Source organism: Phyllobates terribilis, unplaced genomic scaffold (assembly GCF_046119375.1).
Source record: "Phyllobates terribilis strain yellow unplaced genomic scaffold, ASM4611937v1 Scaffold_1__5_contigs__length_1240528914, whole genome shotgun sequence".
Taxonomy (NCBI): Eukaryota; Metazoa; Chordata; class Amphibia; order Anura; family Dendrobatidae; genus Phyllobates; species Phyllobates terribilis.
This window is the reverse complement of record NW_027362761.1, coordinates 1,089,600,835-1,089,627,082: the sequence shown is the minus strand read 5'-3', so window position 1 is coordinate 1,089,627,082 and position 26,248 is coordinate 1,089,600,835.

Sequence of the window (26,248 nt, the reverse complement as noted above, 5' to 3'; positions counted from 1 at the left end):
CTTCCTTCTCCTCTCGCCTTCGGCCACACTCAAGGCCCTCACACGTGCTGTAGACCTTGGTTCGCCTAAGCACAGCTGCCAGCGTGCTGCTCTCTTCACTGCTTTCTGAGCGTCAGCACGCTCTCTGCTCAACTCTGAGCTGTGTTCCTCTCTGTGTCTGAACACTAAACTGAGCTGCCTAGCTCCACCCTCCCTATATATATCCCTAACGGGCTCCCTCTGCTGGTCTGAGGTGGTAAGGTGGAGGTGCGTGAATGTGTGAGGGCCTCTTGTGGAGAAGTCCATCAATGCACCTTTCTGGGTTCTGTGGCACCAATGTGCAGCAGGGTGCCACATTCCCCACTAGTAAAACTCAGTACTTCTGGACTGAAGCATTTTTCTCAAACAGGTTTAAACAATAACATTTCTTCCCTTTATGGGAGGCACTTTCCTTGAACGTTACAGGTGACATTATAATACAATAATTACAACTATAAATAACAATAAAGTTACAGTCAGTCCCGTAACTTGGTGTCCATTTCACCGAAGAAAGAACATGAGGGACCCGCCTGAAAACCCTCAACGTAGGCTCTGGGCGTGGCTACAGGGCATGGGTGATCCAGGTGCTGGACCACGTCTTCGGCCACGCCAAATGGGTTTTTGTTCTGTGGTCTAATAAGGGGCACTCCAGGGAGCCCAACTATGTACATGACAGTTTTTGGGCTGCTCACAGTCCTCAGCCACTGAGTCCTTTATATATACCCTTACGGGTAACCAAATAAACACATATATTTCAGTTTATACAATAAACATAATGCAATATCCTACTGGGTAACTATTTATACTGCAGGTATTTCTCTATTTACTCCCTATACCTGACAGGGGTCTGGCCTTTTCTGCTACGTGATGACCTACGTAGTACGGGGATGCGTGTAGTGTGGATGCTTGTGTAATTTCCAGCTTTATGGGTTGATGGACTGCAAGACTGCCTTAACCTCTCTATGGGACTGGCAAGTACACTGCTTACTGGGCCTTCTGGCTCTGCTTCTACTGGTGATCCTTCTTCCGGGGATTCTTCCTGAGCAGGCTCTTCTGGGGCACTTACAGGTTCTACTTGCAATGGAGGGTCTGCTGGCTGTTGGTAGAAGTGTAACACAGGTATTATTACCACTCCATCCAGTTGAGGCCAATCTGCCGGGAAATCTCCTAAGACAGTATGGAGTACTTCTTCTTTAGGCTCCTCCGGTACGGTGAGAGGCACTTCCTCCTGGGGCTTCAGCGGACTTGGGCACAACTTCAGATGGTCTCTTGATACCGTTGCAGTTGTTCTTCCTCCGTCTTTGCTAATTAGACAGGTTTTCCTATTGTCGAACCTGGAATTCAACACAGTGTAAGGTTCCCTTTCCCACTGGTCGTCAAGTTTGTGGCTTCTTCTCTTTCGTTTCAACACAACTTCTCCAGGTGTCAAGGGTTCGGCTGGTGCACTCTTGTTGTACTGTGCTTCCTGCTTATCTCTCACCCTACTTAGACTGTTTTCGACACAGGCCTGTACTCTCTTGTACTGCTCCTGTCGAGTCGCATCCCAGTCTTCAGTGGACATATCTGCTTCCGGCTCTACCACTCCAAGCTCCAGGTCCATGGGCAACTTTCCGTGTCTTGCTCTCATGAGGTACGCTGGAGTACAATTGGTGGAACTCACAGGTATGTGATTGTACAGATCTACCAGGTCAGGTAGTTTGTCTGGCCACTGGTTTCTTTCCTCTAGAGGTAAGGTCTTCAAAAGGTCGATGACTATGTTATTCATCTTTTCACATAACCCATTGGTTTGGGGGTGGTACGGTGTAGTCTGGATCTTCTTACACCTGTACAGATGGCAAAACTCTTTGAACAGCTCGGCTTCAAAGGCAGGGCCTTGATCCATCAACACTTTATCCGGGTATCCATGGGGCCTGCAGAAGTATGCTTGAAACGTCCTTGCTGCTGTTTCTGCCATCAGATCCTTGATGGGGGCTACCACCAGGAACCAGGAGTAGTGATCCACCATGGTCAGGGCATACGAGTAGCCTGACCTGCTGGGTGACAAATTGACGTGATCCAGGGCAACGATCTCCAGGGGCTGGGTTGTCTTGATGGACTGCAGGGGTGCCTTCTGGCTGCTGTAGTCTTTTCTTCTGAGACTACAGGGTCCAAAATCCCAGCACCACCTCTCTATGAAGCTTCGCATTCCAACCCAGTAAAACCGACTCTTCAGGAGAGTTTCCAGCTTTTTCCAGCCAAAGTGCAATGCTTGATCGTGGTAGACCTCCAATACCATCTGGATGTCTGTCCTGGGCACTATGATCTGCCATACCATCTCATGGGTCCTGGGGTTAACATACTTTCGGCACAGTTTCTCTCTATAGATGAACAGCCGGCTTCTCTCATTCTACAGTTGCTTGGCTTGTGGAGTCGCGTCCTTCTCCAGGGAGGAACCTTCCTGGGTTATCAGTTCTATGATACGGCTGACAACCGGGTCGCTGTCCTGGGTCTCCTTCCAACTGTGGTGAGGTAAAGGGTTTAGTGTGTTACCACGATACCTCCTGGAGGTGCGCTGCTCATGGACCATCCCATTTCTATGGAAGGCAGGTAGCTCAATCTCCTGCAGGTCATCCACTTCTTCTTCAGTGTCCGACTGGTGAGGCTTGTGGCCTGCCCTGTACTTAATGGTGAACTGATAGTTTAACAGACGGGCCATCCAACGCTGTTCCATGGCTCCCAACTTAGCTGTCTCTAGATGTGTCAAGGGGTTGTTGTCAGTGTAAGCCGTGAACTTACTGGAGGCCAAGTAGTGCTTGAATCGTTTAGTGATGGCCCAGACCAAGGCCAGGAGCTCCAAATTGAAGGAGCTATAGTTTTCTGGATTCCTCTCGGTAGGGCGGAGCTTCCTGCTGGCATAGGCAATCACCTTCTCTTTGCCATACTGCTTCTGGCTTAACACAGCTCCTAGTCCCTCATTGCTGGCATCAGTGTACAGCAGGAATGGTTGGCTGTAGTCAGGGTAGGTCAGGATTTCTTCGCCAGTCAGGATCTCTTTCATCACTGCAAAGGACTCAGCCTGCTCTTTACCCCACTGGAAGGGGGGGTTCTTGCCTCTGTTGGACGGTATTACCAGGAGATCTTGCAAAGGTGCTGCCTTCTTGGTGTAGTCCTTTACAAACCTCCGGTAATACCCAACCAGTCCCAGGAACTGACGTACCTCCTTGAGATTCTTCGGCTCCAGCCATTTCTGGATGGCAGTGACCTTCTCCGGGTCTGGTGCTACTCCTTCTGGACTGACGATGTGCCCCAGGTACTGAACCTTCCGTTTGAGCAGGTGGCACTTGGAAGGCTTCAATTTCATCCCATACCGGGACAATGCTTCAAATACCTCCACCAAGTGCTTCAAATGGTCCTCATACATCTTGGAGTACACTATCACGTCATCCAGGTATAGCAGCACGGTATTGAAGTTACGGTGTCCCAAACAGCACTCCATCAATCTCTGGAACGTTCCAGGGGCGTTGCAGAGTCCGAACGGCATACTGTTGAACTCGCAGAGTCCCATCGGGGTAGTGAAGTCCGTCTTCTCCCGGTCCTCCTCAACAACTGCTACTTGGCAGTACCCACTAGTGAGGTCAAGGGTAGAGAAGTAATTTGCAGGCTTTAATGCAGCCAGGGATTCCTCTATACGGGGCAAAGGGTATGCATCTTTATGTGTTATGCGATTTACCTGTCTGTAATCTACACACATCCTCATGCTTCCATCCTTTTTCCTGACCAGGGGAGCTGCACAGGGGCTACAGCTATCTCTTATAACCCCTGCCTTCCTCATGTCATGCAACATTTCCTTCGCTTTCTGGTAGTGTGCTGGTGGGATTGGCCTGTAACGTTCTTTGATGGGTGGATGGTCATCTGTGGGTATATAGTGTTATACCCCTTCAAACCTCCCGAAATCAAGTGGGTGTTTGCTGAATACCTGCTCGTATTCCTGGACCACCCTGTATACACCATGTTTTTTATGGACTGGAGTGGCGTCAGTTCCAACATGGAGCTGTTGACACCAATCCTCCAACTGAGCTTCGGAGTCATTGTCCACCACTGTATCTGGTGGGGTCAAGGATTCCACTGTGTGTATGGCGTTGTTATCATTGTTATCCACAGTATACAACCTGGCGACAGTGGTATATCTTTGAAATTTAACTTCATCCTCCCCATAATTTAGGAGTCGTACGGGTACCCTCCCATTGCGTACATCAACCACCCCTCTGGCAGTTAAGAGTGTAGGTCTGTGCTCCGAACTAATGGGCTCCACTACTGCCTGATAGTTCTGTCCTTTGAGACCTATTGCTGCTCTACACCAAATCAGCATTTCACTCATCGGGGGAATCATAATGGGTATCGTGTCTGTGACCCGTACATTACCAATTTCACCACCTGATAGCTTTACCTGTTGCTGGTACATAAGGGCTCGGATCTCTTTCTGGAGCACCCTCCTCTGCCCTGGTTTGGCGGTGTCAGCAATCTGTTGGAGCAAAAACAACACTTCTCCCAAACAGTTACCGACAATATTCGTACCAAGTATAATATACAAGTCTGTATCACCAGGATTAAACTCCACTACAATCAGCCCTTGGTCCTTTAGTTCCACTCTCCCCACCTTCACTGTCACATTCTTAACCCCTACTAGGTTAAGAGAAAGGCCGTTAGAGGCATACACGGAGAGGTTCGGGGCTGGCGGCTGGAGTTCGTCTACGGACCAGAACCTTTTGTAGAGGACATCAGGCATGATGGTTACCTGAGATCCAGTGTCCAGCAGGGCAGGTGTCGCGATGCCATCCAGCACAATGGACAGGAAAGGTCTTCCTCCCACGAACCGATGGTACCAGTTTGATGGGCCTGCTTGATTTACTCCTGGGTGTCGGCCCTTGGCCCAATGGTTTGCTCGTTTAAAGGACAGTTCCGCGCTGTGTGGCCTGCCTTCTGGCAGCGGTAGCAGATGAACTCTCCTGGAGGGCGACGTTGGTCGTTGGTCCTCCCATGGGGTGGCGTTGTCCTCCTCTGGGGTGGCGTTGTCCTCCTACGGGGTGGCGTTATCCTCCTTCTTCTTCTCATCCAGGGGACATCCTCAGGGCTGTCGGCGAGTAGTATCCGTCCTTCCGGCTCGGGCTCCTCCTGTAGTTACATAGTTACATAGTTAGTAAAGCCGAATAAAGACTTGCGTCCATCAAGTTCGACCTGTTAGTTCTGTAATTGCTAAAGTTGATCCAGAGGAGGGCAAAAACCCCAAATGATTTAGCCAATCTTCACCTGAGGAAAAATTCCCTCCCGACTCTGAAACCAGCAGTCAGAATAAATCCCTGTATCAACCTACTATTTTATTTTATTTTTAAGTATATGCAGAAATCTGCCTGGTATCTAGAAATGCATCCAGTCCCCGCTTGAACTGGTTTAGTGAATCCGACATTACCGTCTCCTCACTCAGTGAATTCTATATTCTCACTGCTCTTACCGTAAAGAACCCCTTCCTATGCTGGTGCTGAAACCTTTTCTCTTCCAGTCTTAGTGAATGCCCTCTTGTTACCGTAATATCCCTCCTTTTGAACAAATCCCGGGCAAGGTCTCTATACTGTCCCCTAACATATTTGTACACATTTATTATGTCCCCCCTCAACCTTCTCTTTTCCAGGCTGAATAGTCCTAGTTTTGCCAACCTCTCTGGGTATTGCAGTCCCTCCATTCCCTTTATTAATTTTGTTGCCCTCCTTTGTACCTTTTCAAGCTCATTTATATCCTTTCTATATATTGGGGCCCATAACTGAGCACAGTATTCCAAGTGTGGTCTGACCAGTGCTTTGTACAGTGGAAGAACAATGTTCTCATCCTTTGCAGCTATACCTCTTCTGATACACCCCATTACCCTGTTTGCCCTTACAGCAGCGGCCTGACTTTGGGCACTCCAATTTAGTTTGCTATCAATCAAGATGCCCAAGTCCTTCTCCATCTCTGAATTCCCCAATGATTTCCCATTCAGTGAGTACTGGTGACTTCCATTTTTCCTTCCCATATGTATGACCTTACATTTCTCCTCGTTAAACCTCATTTGCCATTTAATGCTCCACCTACCCAGCTTATCCAAATCCCTCTGTAGGTCTGCACTGTCCTCTTTTGTATTAATTGTTTTACATAACTTTGTGTCATCTGCAAATATTGATATTTTACTATTTATCCCGTTGACTATGTCGTTAATAAAGATATTAAATAACATTGGGCCTAGTACAGACCCCTGTGGTACCCCACTAGTGACGCTTACCCAATCTGAGTATATTCCATTTATAACCACCCTCTGCCTTCTATCCTTTAGCCAGTTAGCTACCCACTTGCAGACATTTTCCCCCTGCCCCATCATTCTCATTTTGTATACCAACCTATTATGTGGCACGCTATCGAATGCTTTTGAGAAGTCGAGATACACGACATCCACTGGTTCCCCCTGATCTACTCGAGAGCTAACCTCCTCGTAGAAGTCAATCAGGTTTGTTTGGCAGGAGCGATTCCTCATGAATCCATGTTGGTTCGGGGTTAATAGATTATTAGCATCAAGATGCTCCATGATTGCCTCATTAATAAAGCCTTCAAAAATTTTGCCCACAACGGACGTCAGACTCACCGGCCGATAGTTTCCGGCGTCACTTTTCGCTCCCTTTTTGAATATTGGCACTACATTCGCCTGTCGCCAATCAAGTGGTACAGACCCAGTCTCAACAGAGTCCTTAAATATAAGATATAACGGTCTGTCTATCACATTACTTAGTTCCCTTAGTACCCGTGGGTGTATGCTATCAGGTCCTGGTGATTTGTTTATTTTAATGTTACTGAGGCGTTTCTGTACCCCAGCTTGGGTTAGATTTGTCATACTTAGTGGAGGATTAAGTTTGTCACTTCTCATTTCGCCTGTTAGTTCTTTTTCCTTTGTGAAAGTTGACGAAAAAAATTTATTTAATAGATTAGCTTTATCCTCATCTTTCTCTATGATTTTGCCTTCATCACTTTTTATCGGTCCAATATTATTCGATTTAATCCTTTTACTATTTATATATGTAAAGAACAGTTTGGGATTTGATCTACTTTCCCTAGCAATACGTCTCTCTGTTTCCTCCTTTGCTATTTTTAGTTGTTTTTTGCAGGTTCTCATTTTTTCCTTGTAACACATTAGTGCTTCCTTACTGTTTTCCTGTTTTAATCTCTTGAATGCCTCTTTTTTGCTATTTAACGCCCCTTTTACGTTCTTGTTCAACCATATTGGTTTCCTCTTATTTCGGGCCCTTTTATTCCCATACGGTATATACCTTTCGCACTGAGTATTCAGAATTATTTTGAAGGTTTCCCATTTACTATTCGTATTTCCTTGATTAAGAACTTTGTCCCAGTCTATAAGTTGAAGGTTTTCTTTCAGCTGATCAAACTTCGCCCTCCTAAAGTTTAATGTTTTAGTTGTTCCCTTATTGATAACCCTACTGAAGGGCATTTTGAAATTGATAATATTATGATCACTATTACCTAGGTGCCCCCCTATCTGTACCTCAGTTATTCTATCAGGCCTATTAGTCAATATTAAGTCCAACACGGCCTTCCCTCTCGTTGGTTCCTGCACTAGTTGGGAGAGATAATTATCCTTGATATTTGTCAAGAACCTTTTTCCTTTCTGCGATCTACAGGTTTCTGTTTCCCAGTCAATATCCGGGTAGTTGAAGTCCCCCATTACAATCACCTCATTATGTTTTGCTACTTTGTCTATTTGTCCTAATAGCAGTTTCTCATTCTCCTCTGTTATATTGGGTGGCTTATAGCAGACCCCCAGTAATATTTTATTATTATTTTTTGCCCCCTCTATCTCTACCCACATGGACTCGACCCCCTCTTCTCCCTCTCCTATATCTTCCCTTAGTCTGGGCTTTAGACGTGACTTTACATATAAGCAGACTCCTCCGCCCTTCCCCTGTTTCCGGTCCCTTCTAAATAAACTATAATCTGTTAAATTTACCGCCCAGTCGTAGCTATCGTCTAGTCAAGTCTCTGTTATACCTACGATGTCATACCTCTCCTCCGATATAAGCGCCTGCAGCTCATCCACCTTATTGGTCAGGCTTCTTGCGTTGGTCAGCATGCAAGATAAAACTTTGGGGTTATTTAGCATCCTATTCTTCTCTAACGATCTAGCTGTACTATCCCCACCCCCCTCTCCACCCTCACTATATTCACTTCTCCCCTTCCCCCTTGCTTGCCTCACATCCCACCTATTTCCTTGGTTTCCCACCCCGTCTCTAGTTTAAAAACTCCTCCAACCTATTAGCCATCTTCTTCCCCAGCACCGCTGCACCCTCCCCATTGAGGTGCAGCCCGTCCCTACGGTAGAGCCTGTAGCCGACAGCGAAGTCGGCCCAGTTCTCCATGAACCCAAACCCTTCTGCCTTGCACCAACTCTTTAGCCACTTATTCACCTCCCTAACCTCCCGTTGGCGCTCCTGTGTAGCTCGCGGGATTGGTAGTATTTCTGAGAAAACTACCTTGGAGGTCCTTGCCCTAAGCTTCCTACCTAGGTCCCTGAAATCATTTTTAAGGACCCTCCATCTACCACTCACTTTGTCATTGGTGCCAATGTGGACCATGACCGCTGGGTCTTCGCCAGCCCCACCCAGTAACCTGTCAACCCGATCCGCGATGTGCCGGACTCGAGCGCCAGGGAGGCAGCACACCGTTCGGCGATCCCGGTCTTTGTGACAGATTGCCCTGTCTGTCCCCCTAATAATAGAGTCACCCACTACCAGGACCTGTCTAGCCTGCCCTACACTTCCCCCCTCCCCCTCATTACTGGAGCATACACTCCCCCGGCGGTCAGAGGATCTGTCGTGCTCCAATAATGCCGGTTCTGAACCAGCCTTCCTATACTTCTTCCCTCTATCCCTTCTAACTGTTACCCAGCTCCCTGCCTGTTCAGCCTGCGCTTCCCCACTAAGCTCCACCCTCAGTGTTGACCCATTGAGTGTCTGCTCGGTGAGCAGCAAACTCCGTTCCATGTTGTCGATGCTCCTCAGTACCGCTATCTGAGCACTTAGATCCAGGATTTGGGCTTCCAAGTGCACGATATGCTCACATCTCTCGCAGCAGTATGGATCCCTGAGCGGTAGCTCAGGGAATGCATACATTGCGCAAGATGTACACTGCACGGCTCCGGCCAACATGGACGTCATTCTAAATATGGGGATACAGTCAGTATATATGTACAAGTACAAAACACAATTATTTATATATAGGTGTATGGACGGGGATCAATTAGGGATGTGCAAGTGTATCGATTAGATATCGGCGCGGGATCAGTTAAGTATGGACGGGGGATCAATTAAGTATCAATTAAGTATGGATGGGGATCAGCTGAGTGGGTCAGGTGGATTAATTAAGTATGGACGGTGTGTCAATTAACTATGGACTGGGATCAATAAGTATGAACTGGGGAAATAATTAATTGTGGACTAGGGAATCAATCAATTAATTATGGACAGGGGGTTTAATTAAATAGGATGGAGGGTAAAGCAAATAAATAGGTATGGACGGTGGGTCTATTAACTAAGGACTGGGGATCAATAAGTATCAATAATATCAATAAATATGGACTGGGGAAATAATTAATTGTGGTCTGGGGAATCAATCAATTAATTATGGACAGGGGTTAATTAAATATGTAGCTACAGGGTGCTGAGGACAGTTGCCAGGGTTTTACTTAACTGGTGCACTTCATAGCGCAGGCTGTCCAGCTCGCTAGGTGGCACTGTTTGCATCTTTGTTTCCCCCGTTAGTGAAGGAGCAGTGGGTGCTGCGGGCACTGGGGTGGCCCCACCGTGGGAACGCTGGATAGCAGTATCTGATGTTTCCAGGGGCTGCAGACCCTTTATAGCCTCGTCCTTAAGGGACGAACCTGTTTCAGGGCCTGCAGGGCTTCCTGTAAGCGCCAGGCATAGTCCCGGACACTGTCCTCAGGTTTCTGGACACAGTGGTAGAACCTCATCCGGAGGCCTGTCTCAGTGCGGTTTTCAAACACAGTTTGCAGTCTCTTAAAGATGATGAATACTGATTCCTAGTCTGTGGCTGGCTAGGTTTCAATTTCCCGCTCTGCGGCACGAGTCAATTGTCCCAGCACAACAGCAGCTCTCTGTTTACCGGTCATAGAATACATGTCTAGCACACCGCATATTTTCCTCTTGAATCCGGACAGGGTGTCCGGTTTTCCATTATACTGGGGAAGCCATTTCTGTTAGAACCCTTCTGTTTGTTTTTGCTTCTATCTTGTGTTTTGCGGTCACGTGACCATCTTCCTATATATTCCAGCTACGCCCTTCTGGCCTTGCTGGACTTCAGTGTTGTTTTGACTGTCTCTCTAGCCAGGTGCTTTTGTGCCTATCTATCTCTAGTTTGCTTGGTCCTCTGGACCTCTAGTACTTTTGTCAGTTTTTCTTTTGCTCTGCAACAACTTCTGTTAGGAGGTGTCCCATTTTTGTCCCAGTCCTTAGTTTTTTTAGGGACCCCTCCCTTTTTCTATAGGTCTCCATTCAGACTAGCCGAGGACGCAGGCGGGTCTGTTCACTAGGAACAGGTTGCCCGCTACAACTTAGGGACTCAGCTTAGTCTTACTGTAGGGACAGCTCTCCCCTTTTCTCCCTAGTTTATGTTGAAGATCATAACAGTAAGTCCAGCCCAAACAAAAAAAACTTTAAGGAAAGAAATCCGGGGATCAGTATGGTTTCTGTTCAAGATTTGGCTCAACGCCTGCAGGGATTGTCTCTGGAGGTGTCCGAGCTCCGGCAACACGTGAGTAGCTGTTCTGGAGCGCATTTTGTCAAACCCAAGGTAGGGTTCCCTGATATTTTTTATGGTAAACAACAAGATTTTTTTTCCATTAAAAATGCTTGTTTATTATATTTTCGTTTGAGACCAAGGTCCTCTGGGAATGAATCACAGCGCATTGGGTTTATCATGTCACTTTTGCGCAAGGAACCACAGGGGTGGGCCTTTTCTCTCCAACCTAATGATCCTTGTTTTAGGTCAGTGGAGGATTTGTTTTCTGCTATGGGGCTATTGTATGACGATCCTGATCGAGTCTCATCTGCTGAGACAGAACTGAGGCGTTTGAATCAGGGGTCAGGTGATGTTGAAAATTATTGTACACACTTCAGAAGGTGGTACTCAGAAGTGAAATGGAATGATTCGGCATTAAAATGTTTTTTTTCTTGCTGGTCTAAGTGAAAGGATTAAGGATCTGCTGATTGCCTTTCCTGCACCTGAGACCTTGCAAGAAGCCATGCAATTAGCTATACGTGTGGACAGGAGACAGCGTGCCAGGGTTACTGATGAAAAAATTCCTGCAATGGCAGCTTCTAGTCCCCAGAGGGTCTGCTTGGATGGCGGAGAACCGATGGAGGTTGAGGCGATGTCACTCCGCTCTCAGGAAAGAGACTGCAGGTTTTCCAAGGGATTGTGTTTTTATTGTGGTAAACCTGACCATTTGATTAAGAACTGTGAGCTTCGTTTAAGTAAAGAAAAAAAAAGGTCAATTACGCCCGTATTGCTTGTTTGAGCTCTAAGGGAGTATTTCTTTCAGGGAGTACCTCATTGCAGGAAGATTTGATTGAATTTCAGGTATTTGTGGATTGTGGTTCAACACTTAATGTGATTGATAAGGGGTTTTTGGAAAAACTTAAATTGGAATCCAAACCTTCATCATCACCTATTTCTGTGATTGCAATTGATAACACTCCTTTGAAATGTATTACTCACAATGTTGCTGCATTTCCCCTCACTATCAATGGCATTCACCAAGAGAATTTGGATTTGGTGGTATTAAATAATTTACCCTCTCCAGTCGTTTTAGGTTTGCCTTGGTTAAAACTGCAAAATCCTTTACTGGACTGGTCTACTAATGAGATTAAGTCTTGGAGTCCTAAGTGCTATGATAAATGTTGTAATGGTCGCATTGCGGCTGTGGAAAAAGGGGAATTACCTGTACCTATTCAGGATTTTTGGAAGGTTTTTTCAGAGGAGGAGTCGCAAGTTTTACCTCCTCATAGGGACTGTGATTGCACAATTGAGTTTGTTCCTGGAGCTACTCTTCCCAAGAGTCGCTTATTTAATCTGACTATCCCTGAAAGAAAGGCCTTGGAGGAATACATACAAACGAGCTTGGCTGCTGGTCACATTAGACCTTCTAAGTCGCCTGTGGCCGTTGGATTTTTCTTTGTTAAAAAAAAGGAAGGCGGTTTACGTCCATGTCTGGACTTTCGTGAAATTAATAAGATTACCGTACGCAATTCCTACCCATTGCCGTTAATTCCTGACTTGTTTAACCAGTTAGTGGGGTCCAAGTGGTTCTCTAAAATTGATCTCCGGGGGACATACAATTTGTTACGAATGAAGGAGGGTGATGAATGGAAAATGGCTTTTAACACTCCGGTAGGTCATTTTGAGAATCTGGTGATGCCTTTTGGTCTTACCAATGCACCCGCGTTTTTTCAGAACCTTATTAATGACATCCTGAGACCTTTGATTGGTAAGAATGTGGTTGTGTATTTGGATGACATTCTGATTTATTCACCAGATCTGGAGTCCCATTGGCAGAGCGTACGTGAGGTGTTACATAGTTACATAGTTACATAGTTTATAAGGCCGAAAAAAGACAAGCGTCCATCCAGTTCAGCCTATTTCTTGTGCACTGCAGCTATTCCGCTATTCCTATACCATGCGGTATAGGCCAATTTACATCATTGAGGAAAAATTCACTTCCTGACACCAATGTGGCAGTCAGATTAAATCCCTGGATTAATTAACTAAGCATATGATGTAATTTTATTGTTCTCAAGAAAGGCGTCCAGGCCTCTCTTGAACTCATTAAGTGAGTTGGACATCACCACTTCCTCTCCCAGAGAGTTCCAGAGTCTCACGGCTCTGACCGTAAAGAATCCCCTTCTATGCTGGTGCAGGAACCTCCTTTCCTCCAGACGCATAGTGTGCCCCCTCGTCTTTGTCACCATCCTTGGTATAAACAGGTCATGGGAGAGATCTCTGTACTGCCCCCTGATGTATTTATACATGTTTATGAGGTCTCCCCTAAGCCTTCTCTTTTCCAATGTAAACAGGCCTAATTTTGACAACCTCTCTGGGTATTCTAGTCCCTCCATTCCCTTTATTACCTTAGTCGCCCTCCTTTGTACCCTCTCTACCTCCAATATGTCTTTCCTGAGCACCGGAGCCCAGAACTGTGCACAATATTCTAAGTGCGGCCTTACCAGCGCTTTATACAGAGGAAGAACAATGTTCTCATCATATGCCCCTATTCCTCTTCTGATGCATGCCATGACTCTATTTGCCTTCGCAGCTGCTGCCTGACACTGGGCACTCCAATTTAATTTGCTATTAACCAAGACGCCCAGGTCCTTCTCCATGTCAGATTTCCCCAACAGTTTCCCATTTAATATGTATGGGTGACTGCTGTTTTTCTTTCCCATGTGCATGACCTTACATTTATCGGCATTGAACCCCATTTGCCATTTTTTGGCCCAACTCCCCAATTTATCTAAATCCTCCTGTAGCTGTGCCCTATCCTCATCTGTATTAACTACTTTACAAAGTTTAGTATCATCTGCAAATATTGCTATTTTACTATGCAACCCTTCCACTAGATCATTAATAAATATATTAAATAATATAGGGCCCAAGACAGACCCTTGAGGCACCCCGCTAGTAACCCTGACACCCCCTGAGCTTACTCCATTGATAACCACCCTCTGCTTTCTATCACTCAGCCAGCTATTTACCCACTTGCACACATTATCCCCCACTCATTTTATATACCAACCTTTTGTGTGGCACGGTATCAAACGCTTTGGAGAAGTCAAGGTATACAACATCCACTGACTCTCCCCGGTCCAGCTGTGAGCTCACCTCCTCGTAGAAGGCGATCAGGTTTGTTTGGCAGGAGCAATCCCTCATGAATCCATGTTGATATGGAGTTAGACAGTTATTATCATTAAGATATTCTACAATAGCATCTCTAAGAAATCCTTCAAACAATTTACCCACAACAGACGTTAAGCTGACTGGTCTATAGTTCCCAGGGTCACTTTTAGACCCCTTTTTGAATATTGGTACCACATTTGCTTGGCGCCAGTCTAGTGGGATAGTCCCTGTCCATAAAGAGTGCTTGAATATAAGATACAGTGGTCTGTCTATCGCATTACTTAATTCTTTTAGTACCTGGGGGTGTATGCCATCTGGGCCTGGTGACTTGTCTATTTTGATATTATTTAGGCGTTTCTGAACTTCCTCCTGGGTTAGGTGGGTGATATTTAGCGGAGGGTTTACTTTATCACTCTGCATTTCCTCCGATAAATTTTCTTTTGTGAAAACAGTGGAGAAGAAGCTATTGAGTAGGTTTGCTTTACCCTCTTCGCCCTCTATGATTTTAACCAGGTTATTTTTCAATGGGGCAACGCCATCAGTTTTAATCCTTTTACTGTTTATATAGTTAAAGAACAGTTTGGGATTCGTTTTACTTTCCTTGGCAATTAGTCTCTCTGTCTCCTCTTTTGCTATTCTTATTTGTTTCTTACAGATTTTGTTTTTTTCCCTATAAGATATTAGCGCTTCCTCGCTGCCTTCTTGTTTAAGTTTACCGAAAGCCCTTTTTTTGTTTTTCATTGCCCTCTTGACTTCCTTATTTAGCCACATTGGCTTCCTCCTATTCCTAGCCCTTTTATTCCCATAAGGTATGTACCTTCTACAGTGACTATGTAGGACTGTTTTGAAAATTTCCCATTTTCTATCCGTGCTCCTATTACTGTAGATACTATCCCAGTCTATAAGGTGAAGGGCATCTCTTAGCTGATCAAACTTTGCCCTCCTGAAGTTCAGTGTTTTTGTGACTCCCTCACTGGGCACCCTACTGAAGCACATGTGGAATTGTATAATGTTGTGGTCACTATTTCCCAGGTGCTCCCCGACCTGCACATCAGTTATTCTGTCTGGCCTGTTAGTTAATATTAAGTCTAAAAGGGCCGTCCCTCTAGTTGGTTCCTGTACAAGTTGTGACAAATAATTGTCTTTGATAATTGACAGAAACCTGTTTCCTTTCTGAGATCTACAGCTTTCGGTTTCCCAGTCTATATCGGGGTAGTTGAAGTCCCCCATAATAATCACCTCGTTATTTTTTGCTACTTCGTCTATTTGTCTCATTAATAGACTTTCCGTGGCTTCTGCTATATTTGGTGGTTTATAACAGACTCCTATGATAATTTTATTATTGTTTTTTGCCCCATGTATCTCCACCCATAAGGACTCGACCTCCTCATTTCCCTCCCATACATCCTCCCACATTGTAGGCTTTAGACACGTCTTTACATATAGACAGACTCCACCCCCTTTCCGACTTCTTCGATCCCTTCTAAACAGACTGTAACCCTGTAAGTTAACTGCCCAGTCATAGCTTTCATCTAACCATGTCTCGGTTATTCCCACTATGTCATAGTTACCTGTAGATATTTCTGCTTCCAGTTCATCCATCTTGTTTGTCAGGCTCCTGGCATTTGCTAGCACGCAGTTTACACAATTTTGTTTTGTTCCAATCTTCTCCCTGTGGATTGTATTAGAAATTTTCTTACCTCCCTTCCAAGCATCTTGTCTTGGACCTTCTTTGTCGCACTTCATATCTTTCATTAGTAGCATTAGTTGCATGTTCGTGTCCGGCGTTTTTCTTCCCATCCCCTCTTCTTCTAGTTTAACGCCCTCCTGATGAGTGTTGCGAGTCTCCTGGCGAATGTGTGTTTCCCGGGTTTGTTGAGGTGTAGTCCGTCTCTGGCAAGGAGTCCGTCATAGAGGTAATTCACACCGTGGTCCAGGAATCCACGGCAGTTGCAGTTATTGAGTGATAATTCACTTTTTGCTAAGCTGGAGAAATGTGAGTTCGCTGTGCAGAGAATTAGTTTTTTGGGCTACATTATCTCCAGCGAGGGGTTCAGATGGACCTGGTGAAGGTTCAGGCTGTGCAGGAATGGCCAAGGCCTATTGGTTTGAAATCGATACAGAGATTTTTGGGTTTCGCCAATTATTACAGGAAATTCATTAAGAATTTTTCTATAATTGTTAAGCCGCTGACCGATCTCACTAGGAAAGGTGCGAATACGGTCCAGTGGACTACGGAGGCCATTGAAGCTTTTGTATATCTCAAGGAGAGGTTCAGTTCTGCCTCAATCCTTATGCATCCTGATGAGACCAAGCCTTTTTTGGTCGAGGTTGATGCTTCTTCGGTGGGGGTCGGTGTAGTTTTGTCTCAGGAGAACAAGGATGGAGTACATCCCTGTGCTTTTTTTTCGAAAAAATTTTCAGAAACCGAACTTAATTACGATGTTGGTAATCGGGAATTGCTGGCTATTAAACTCGCGTTTGAACATTGGCATCATTTCTTGGAAGGTGCTAAATTTCCCATTCAGGTTTTCACAGATCATAAGAATTTGATCTATCTGGATGCTGCCAAACGCTTGAATGCCCATCAAGCTAGGTGGGCACTTTTTTTTTCTCGGTTTAATTTTTCTGTTACCTATATCCCTGGTACTAAGAATGTTAAAGCCGATGCTTTATCTCACAGCTTTTCTCCCATGGTTGGTACCGAGGAGGAGGAGAGCATTTTACAGGAAGGAGTTGTGGTAGCAGCATTGGACTCCGTTTTGGAAGATGGGATTCTGAAAGCCCAAGAGGATGCCCCATCTAACACTCCTCATGGGAGGTTGTTTGTGCCTAGAACCTTTAGGAGAGATTTGTTTGTGGAGTATCATGAGTCTCGGTTGGCAGGTCATCCAGGAATTTCTGAGACTAAGAGACTTATCAGTCGCAGTTTTTGGTGGCCTGGGTGGCAGAAGGAAGTCATCAAGTGGGTGTGTCAATGTACGGTGTGCGCTAGGTCTAAGGCTTCACATACCCCTGCTGCTGGGTTGCTTTACCCTCTGGAGGTTCCTAGTGCGCCTTGGACGCATCTGGCAATGGATTTTATTATTGACCTTCCTGTATCCGAGGGTTTCACTGTAATCTGGGTGGTCGTGGACCGTTTTAGCAAGATGTGTCATTTGGTTCCATTCATTAAGCTACCCTGCGCTAAGACACTCGCTAAGGCGTTTGTTAAGGAAATTGTCAGGCTCCATGGCGTTCCCACCGACATTGTTTCTGATAGGGGACCTCAGTTTGTGGCTCGCTTTTGGCGTGCATTTTGTGACAGGTTGGGAGTCCATTTGTCATTTTCGTCTGGTTATCATCCTGAGTCTAATGGACAGACTGAAAGAAAGAACCAGGATGCTGAACCGTTTTTGCGTTGTTTTGTGGCAGACAATCAAGATTGGTGGTCTGAGTTTCTGCCACTCGCAGAATTTGCTCTTAACAACCATACATCCTTATCTGCTGGGTGTTCTCCTTTTTTTTTTGTACTGGGAGACATCCATCTTTTGGTTCGTTCTCCAAATTGGGGTCGGTGATGCCGGTGGAGGAGAATTTTTCCGGTGATTTGGAGAGAGTTTGGACTAATGTACGTTGTAACCTTCAAGAGGTTAACAAAAAGTCCAAGAAGTATTTTAACAGGAAACGTAAAGAGGTTTTGTTTACTGTGGGTGACATGGTTTGGTTGTCCTCAAAGAATCTGCGGTTGAGGATTCCCTCTAAAAAATTGGGTCCGAAGTTTGTGGGGCCATTTAAGGTTAACCAGTCTGCTGTTAGGTTGGAGGTTCCCTCCTCCTGAAAGATTAATCCTGTGTTTCATGTTTCCTTGTTAAAAAAGGCTGATGTATCTGATAGGGAGGCCATTGTCACAGTTCCTCTGGTGGTGGAAGACGGCGAATATGAAATTTCTCGTATCCTGAATTCAAGAGAGCATAGAGGGATATTGCAGTATCTCGTCGCTTGGAAAGGTTTTGGTCCCGAGGATAACTCCTGGGTAAAGGCGGATGATGTCTCTGCCCCTAGACTTGTCAGAGCTTTCCACAAGAGATTTCCGGATAGGCCTGGGCCTGGAGGATTCGGAGGATCCTCCTAAAAGAGGGGGTACTGTTAGAACCCTCCTGTTTGTTTTTGTTTCTATCTTGTGTTTTGCGGTCACGTGACCATCTTCCTATATATTCCAGCTACGCCCTTCTGACCTTGCTGGACTTCAGTGTTGTTTTGACTGTCTCTCTAGCCAGGTGCTTTTCTGCCTATCTATCTCTAGTTTGCTTGGTCCTCTTGACCTCTAGTACTTTTGTCAGTTTTTCTTTTGCACTGCAACAACTTCTGTTAGGAGGTGTCCCATTTTTGTCACAGTCCTTAGTTCTTTTTGGTACCCCTCCCTTTTTCTATAGGTCTCCGTTCAGACTAGCTGAGGATGCAGGCGGGTCTGGTCACTAGGAACAGGTTGCCCGCTACAACGTAGGGACTCAGCTTAGTCTTACTGTAGAGACAGCTCTCCCCTTCTTTCCCTAGTTTATGTTGCAGATCATAACAATTTCGCTCCAGGGATATACGGCAGGGCCATGGGTATTAACGTGGTCACGACCCATGCTGGTGGAGCGGCCGCTCTAGCCTGTGCAGCGCCGGGCGCAGGTTTGGCATCTGGAGCGTTAACCGGTGCTCCGGCGGCTTGCTGGTCATCGGCCATGGTTGCGCTCCCCTAGTGAACCGGAGTCTACCTTCTTCACTTCTTATCAGGTAGGCCGCAGTTCCGCGGGCGGCGGTCTTCTTCCAGGACCTTGCGTCGCTCACGTATGACGTCAGAGCGCCCTCTGGGTTCCTTCCAGGACCTGATGCTTTCTGGTTCGACATCAGTGGCGGGGCGTGTCTTGGGCTTCGTGCGCTTCCAGCGGTTACGCCCCTCCGATTCCCGCGGTTACGCCCCTCTTCTTCCCGTGCGGCAACAGGAAGATGGCGGACAATGGCGAGAAATCTCGGGAATGGCGGGAAAACTTCACCACAGTGAGTATTACAGTCTCTTAAGGCGCACAGTACCCGGTGGCAACGGGCATGGAATCCTGTTCGTGACGCCAAGGCTGATGCGCCCCCTGGGCCGTGGGGTACTCGGCAGCCGGGCCTCTGGTTGCTGGGGGATATCACGGTAGCTGGCCCGGTCCGTGACCCAGGGCGGTCAGTAAAAGGGAGGATACTTTATAGGGGATTTAAGAAAGTGTTCGTGACGCCACCTGTGGATTGCGGCTAGAGGGAGCCGCCGCTGTGGAGCAGTCCTCTGGAGCTGGTGTTACGGCAGCAGGGATGGTGTGGCTCTCCACAGGTAGAGGTTGCTCCAGGGCAGCGTGGGGTGTAATGGTGGTGGACCAGGGGAGAGAGACGGCAGGATGGTCCTGGAGGAAAGAAGGACACTCACATGGGAGTAAGCTTCAGTACCTTTACTGGTGATGTTGCAGGCACGGTCCAGGGTACTCCAGGCGAAGGGAACACTTTTGTACTCTCCCCAGTCAGCGGGTATAGGGCCTCCTGATCCGTTGCTTTATTCTCTAAGCTTCTGACCTGCTTGGAGCTAGGTCTAGCTTGGTTACTGTCTCTCTTTGCACCTGCTGACCTGGTGGTAAGGCCTTCCCTTTGGAGATCACTCTCCCTGGATGCTGGGACCTCCGTGACTCCAAGCCCTGGTACTGTAATCAGCGTTTGGTGAACCTGGGACATGTAGTCCTCCAGGGGTTCCGGTGGTTCCTACTGGGTATACGCGGACCCGGTGTCCGATATATATATATATCGGGGTGAGCCTGGTATGCTCCTCTGCCCCCTCACTACTTCTTCCTTCTCCTCTCGCCTTTGGCCACACTCAAGGCTCTCACACATGCTGTAGCCCCTGACTCGCCTAAGCACAGCAGCCAGCATGCTGCTCTCTGAGCGTCAGCACGCTCTCTGCTCAACTCTGAGCTATTTTCCTCTCTGTGTCTGTGACTTGCCCAGGGGAATGGGGATGACTCGGTACCTGGGCCTTTAGCCTGGCCTTTAGGGATGTCGCGGTGGTCGGCTCCAGGGCCCGTACCCTGGGGTCGCTCCTTAAAAAGGGTGGATATTTGTTAATTTTAAGATAGAGTTCGTGACGCCACCTGTGGCTTCTGGTGAGGATCACCAGCGCTGCGCAGTCCACTGAGGCCGTTGATAAGGCAGCTCGATGGTATAGCTCCCCACAGGTGGAGCTAGGCCTCAGGGCAGTGTATGACGGGGAATGCAGCACAGGCGAGACCGAGCCAGGTCAGAGCAAGAACAGGGACAGACACGATAGTCACTTCAGTACATTTTACTGAAGGAAATTCAGGCACATCCCGGAGCGCTGTAGGGTGAAGGGTGCATGTCAGGATCCTCCCAAATGAGCGGTTTTTGGGCCTCCTGCTTCTTGCCTCTGCGTAGTAAGTTTCTGACCTGCCTGGAGCTAGGCCTAACTTTGTCTCTGTCCTGCGCTGGCTGACCTTGTGGTAGGGCCTTTTCTTGGATTACATGCACCTTAGCTGCGGGCCTATGTGTCTCCTGGCTCTGTTACGTATCAGCACTTTAGCGATCCTGGGACTTGTAGTTCTCCAGGGATTCCGGTTTATCTTACTGGGTCGTGGAGATCCCGGTAAGCTTCGGACCCGGTGTCCGGTAACCGCTTCGGGGTGAGCCAATTAAGCTTCTCTGCCCCCTATGTGCTAACTCTATACTTGCCTTCGGCCTACTCGGGCCCTCACTAGGCTACTCACACTAACGGCAGCTTGCCGCGCTTCACCGATCTTATGGCGCCGGCACGCCTAAAGCTCACCACTCTTAGCTACAACTGAGTCTGGATCTGGATAAGCTCCACTGCAGGATAGCAATTGCAGGAGCTGGAACAGGCTTTTGTCCTCTGAGGTAACTCCTCTCAGGCTGTACTGGACTCACTGCTAAACCAGAATAGACTAACTCTGACTAACTGCCGCCTGGCTCCACCTTCCCTATTTATCTATCCCTAACGGGCTCCCTCTGGTGGTCTGAGGTGGAAGGTGGAGATGTGTGAATGGTTATGGGGGCCTCTTGTGGAGGAATCCTTCAATACACCCTTCTAGGATCTGTGATACCAAGCACAGCTGGGCATCACATTTGAACACTAAACTGAGCTGCCTAGCTCCACCCTCCCTATACATATCCCTAATGGGCTCCCTCTGCTGGTCTGAGGTGGTAGGGTGGAGGTGTGTGAATGTGTGAGGGCCTCTTGTGGAGAAGTCCATCCATGCACCCTTCTGGGTTCTGTGGCAAGAATGCACAGCAGGGCGCCACATATGTCCTGGTACCTATTTTAACCCCATGAATATTGCTGTTATTCCTTATTGCGTTGACCAAGAGTTCCATCACTATCACATACAGAAGGGGGGACAGAGGGCACCCTTGTCTAGTTCCGTTTCGTATCGCAAAAGGTAAGGACAAGGTTCCATTGACCCTAACTCTAGCAGTAGGGCCAGAGTACAGGGAAAAAATTAACTGTAAAAATTGTGGTCCAATGCCTATTTGACATAATGCCTCCTTCATAAACCCCCAATGAACCCTGTCAAAGGCCTTCTCTGAATCAGCAGATAAAAGGCCCATATATATGGAGCGACTTTTAGCTTTAGAGATTAGCAACATGCTCATAATAGTGTTGTCTCTTGCCTCTCGGCCCTGAATAAATCCTACTTGATCCTACTTGATCAGTATTTATAAGAGAGGGCAACAATGGGGTAAGTCTTTCTGTTAGTATTTTTGAGAGTAGTTTAATGTCCACATTTATTAATGATATGGGTCTATAATTAGCTGTGATTGTAAGATCCTTACCTGGTTTAGGGAGAACGTTAATATGAGCTTCCAATGATTGGGGGACAAAACATGTCTTATCATTTAATGAATTAAAGGTTTTGTTCATAACAGGGGATAGCTGAGTTTTAAGGGACTTATAGAATGCTGGAGTAAATCCGTCTGGGCCAGGACTTTTACCAGATGGTGTAGATTGAATTGCAAGATTGACCTCCTCCTCTGTAATGTCCTTTTCCAGTGCCTCAGAAACATGACTATCTAAAGAGGTTAAAGAAGTATCTTGTATGTACTCCTTAATTCGGATAGATAGGTCAGAAGGGGAGAGATCAGAGTATTGCCCTTTAATATTGTACATCTTCTCATAGTTTGAGCGGAATATGTCAATGATTTCTGTAGGATTATGAGCTTCCTCCCCATTTTGTTTTTTGATATTTGGAACGTATGCCGCCACAGAGCAAGGGTGAAGCAACCTTGAGAGTGTCCGTCCACATTTATCTGACGATTCATAAAAAAAGTTTTTAATTAGCTCCCTGTGTCTTAGGTATTTTTAGTCCAGCAAGATCTTGAGATCATTTATTTTTTTGGATAATTCTGCAAGAGTGTTAGGCGACAACGTATGTTTATGCGAGACCTCAAGTGTGTGTATCTGTCTCAAAAGGTCATTTACCTTTAGAGTTCTCTCCTTTTTGAGTTTTGAACCATGCTTAATCAACACGCCTCTCATGACACATTTTAAAGTTTCCCATTGCAGAGGTATTGAGGTCTGATCTGCTTTATGAATCTGCAAAAAATAATCAAGAGAATCCTTTAATTCTGCCATACAGATTTTGTCTTTTAGAAAGTGATCATTCATTTTCCATGTCCATGAACGCTGGACCAGGGAGGGTACAGTGTCCATTTTAGGACATGATCAGATATCAAAATCAAGCATCGGAATGATGTCAGTTTGAGGCTAAATACCCTGTCTGACAAGTGATTCTGACAAGCGATCCAGACAAGTAATTTTGACAAGTGATTTTGACAGGTGATTCTGACAAGTGATTTTGACAAGTGATTTTGATGAGTGATTTTGACGAGTGATTCTGACGAGTGATTCTTACAAATGATTTTGAGAAGTCATTCTGACAAGTGATTCTGACAAGTGATTTTGACAAATCATTCTGAAAAGTGATCTTTACAAGTGATTTTGACAAGTGATTTTGACGAGTGATTTTGATGAGTGATTCTGACAAGTGATTTTGACAAGTGATTCTGACAAGTGATTTTGACAAGTGATTTTGACAAGTGATTCTGACAAGTGATTTTGACAAATGATTCTGACAAGTGATCCTTACAAGTGATTTTGACAAGTGATTTTGACAAGTGATTCTGACAAGTGATTTTGATGAGTGATTCTGACAAGTGATTTTGACAAGTGATTTTGACAAGTGATTCTGACAAGTGATTTTGACAAGTGATTTTGACAAGTGATTCTGACAAGTGATTTTGACGAGTGATTTTGATGAGTGATTCTGACGAGTGATTCTAACGAGTGATTTTGACAAGTGATTTTGACAAGTGATTTTGACAAGTGATTCTGACAAGTGATTTTGATGAGTGATTCTGATGAGTGATTTTGATGAGTGATTTTGATGAGTGATTCTGACGAGTGATTTTGACAAGTCATTCTGACAAGTGACTTTTACAACTATAATAATAATAATAAAAAAAAAAATAACTTCGCTGATGGAACTTGAACCCAAAATTCTGTATTCCAAATCCAGTGCACTAAGCACTAAGCTAGAAACTCAGTTGAGAAAGCTTTGGATTTGTATTTGCTTATATAATTTTCAGTGCAAACTGGTCTATAACTCATTGGGACTTATGCACAGACTTCAAGCAAGCCAAATTCAAATGATGTTTGATTTTGATGTGTGAGTCTGATGTGTTACTTTCTTCAAACATCAGAATCAAAATCATAATGACTTTTAGTCACCCTGAGTATTTTCATGGTTAATGTCATAAGACAAGAAAAGCTACAAGCTACTATTACTTGACTGGATAGCGAAAATGGTAAGGCAACAGCCTCTGAAATTACAGTGTCAGAATTCAAATCCTGATAGAAATATGAATTTTTTTTTAAATTAATTATGCCTGTTTAGCACACAAACTACAGGGGTGTTTTACTTTTAATATCTGACACTTTGATTGTCATCCTGACGTGTTACGAGTTTCAGACACGCTGTCTATTTGCATGTTAAATTACATAGCCAAAGTAAATCACTTGGCAGAATCACTTGTCAAAATCATTTGTCAAAATCACTCGTCAGAATCACTCATCAAAATCACACGTCAAAATCATTCATCAAAATCACTTGTCAGAATCACTCGTCAAAATCACTCGTCAAAATCACTCGTCAGAATCACTCGTCAGAATCACTCGTCAAAATCACTTGTCAGAATCACTCGTCAAAATCACTCGTCAGAATCACATGTCAGAATCACTCGTCAGAATCACTCGTCTAAATCACTTGTCAAAATCACTCGTCAAAACCATTCGTCAAAATCACTCGTCAGAATCACTTGCCAGAATCACTTGCAGGAATCACTCGTCAAAATCACTCATCAAAATCACTTGTCAAAATCACTCATCAGAATCACTCATCAAAGTCACTCGTCAAAATCACTTGTCAGAATCACTTATCAAAATCAGTTCTCAGACAGGGTATTTAGCCTCAAACTGACATCATTCTGATGTTTGATTTTGATATCTGATCATGTGCTAAAATGGACACTGTAGGAGGGAACGGAAATAGATAGGAAGATTGGGGCATGGTCATACCACAATATGTCACCTATTGTAGCAGATGGGTTCCAAGAGAGAGCGTGATGACTCAACAGGAAGAAATAAATTCATAAAGAAAAAATGACGTATACGAACATATGCAAAAAAAAACAAAGTTTATTATAAATGCAAGATATAACAAGCATACACAATGAAGAGAATGGCATAAATACATTGGTAGTAAGCTAATAAGAGAGATACCACGAACTGAATAACCACATACTAGAAAGTTTAAGAATCAATAATTGAAGTAAGTAAGGGTATGGGTATGTCAAGCATATGCCATAACCCAGCTACAAAAGTGTAAAGTATCAAGAAACTTATACTTAGGGGTGACGATACCTGGACTGACATACTGACAAACACATGTGAGTAATAGTATATATTTATCCATCTTTGAGTGCTAAATGGATTTACCTTTTTACTACTTATTTATGCACTGTGCACTTTAGCATCTCAATGGAGTTTCTTGATACTTTACACTTTTGTAGCTGGGTTATGGCATATGCTTGACATACCCATACCCTTACTTACCCCAATTATTGATTCTTAAACTTTCTACTATGTGGTTATTCAGTTTGTGGTATCTCTCTTATTAGCTTACTACCAATGTATTTATGCCATTCTCTTCACTGTGTATGTTTTTTATATCTTGCATTTATAATAAACTTTGTTTTTTTTTTGCATATGAATGTTCGTATACGTCATTTTTTCTTTATGAGTTGCTCTTGGAGACGTTGAACAGATTCTGATTGTTCTATCATAGAGAATTAACTATATATGTGGTCTTGGTGGTCAACCTATTTGCCTCAGGAAGAAATCAATGCGACTATATGAGCCATGGGTAGGAGAAAAATATGTATAATCCTTACCCTGAGGATTTAAAATGCAGCAAACATCTGTCAACCTGAGGGCATGGATGACCCATTTCAATGAACGAAGCTGTCTCAGAGGGACGACACCCCTTCCTGAGGAGGAGTCTAACGTGGCATTCCATGTGAAGTTGAAGTCTCCACCTGCAATCAGAACTCCTTCTGCAAAATCAGAGAGGGACGTTAAAAAGGACCTACATGTGCAGATCTGTTCTTTGTTAGGGAGGTACCAGTTTGCTATTCTAGATCTTGATTCTGCTATTTTGAGTTTGAGGAACACATATCTGACTTGATCATCAATGAGAGAGTCTATGAGAGTATAGGCCAACGGCTTGTGTATGGCTATGGATACACCCTTAGAGCGTGAATCCGGATTAGTGCTGTGGAACCACCGAGAGTAATACCTATCTCCAAAAACAGGCATATGCCCAGTTTTAAAGTGCATTTCCTGTAACATAAGAACCTGGACTCTTTGTTTATGCATAGAGTACAAAATTTGTGAACGTTTCTGTGGGACATTAAAGCCTCTTACATTCAGTGAGCCTACTTTAACAGAGGACATGATTACCAAGGGGGACGAAAGGAGTGGGGCAAGAAGGGAAACAGAAATACACAGAAAACTAAGAAGAAATTACGGGATATATAAAATAAAAACCAAACAAAATTATATAACAAAATGAAAGCAAAACAATCTGATGAGAGGAAATAGGTATATTTT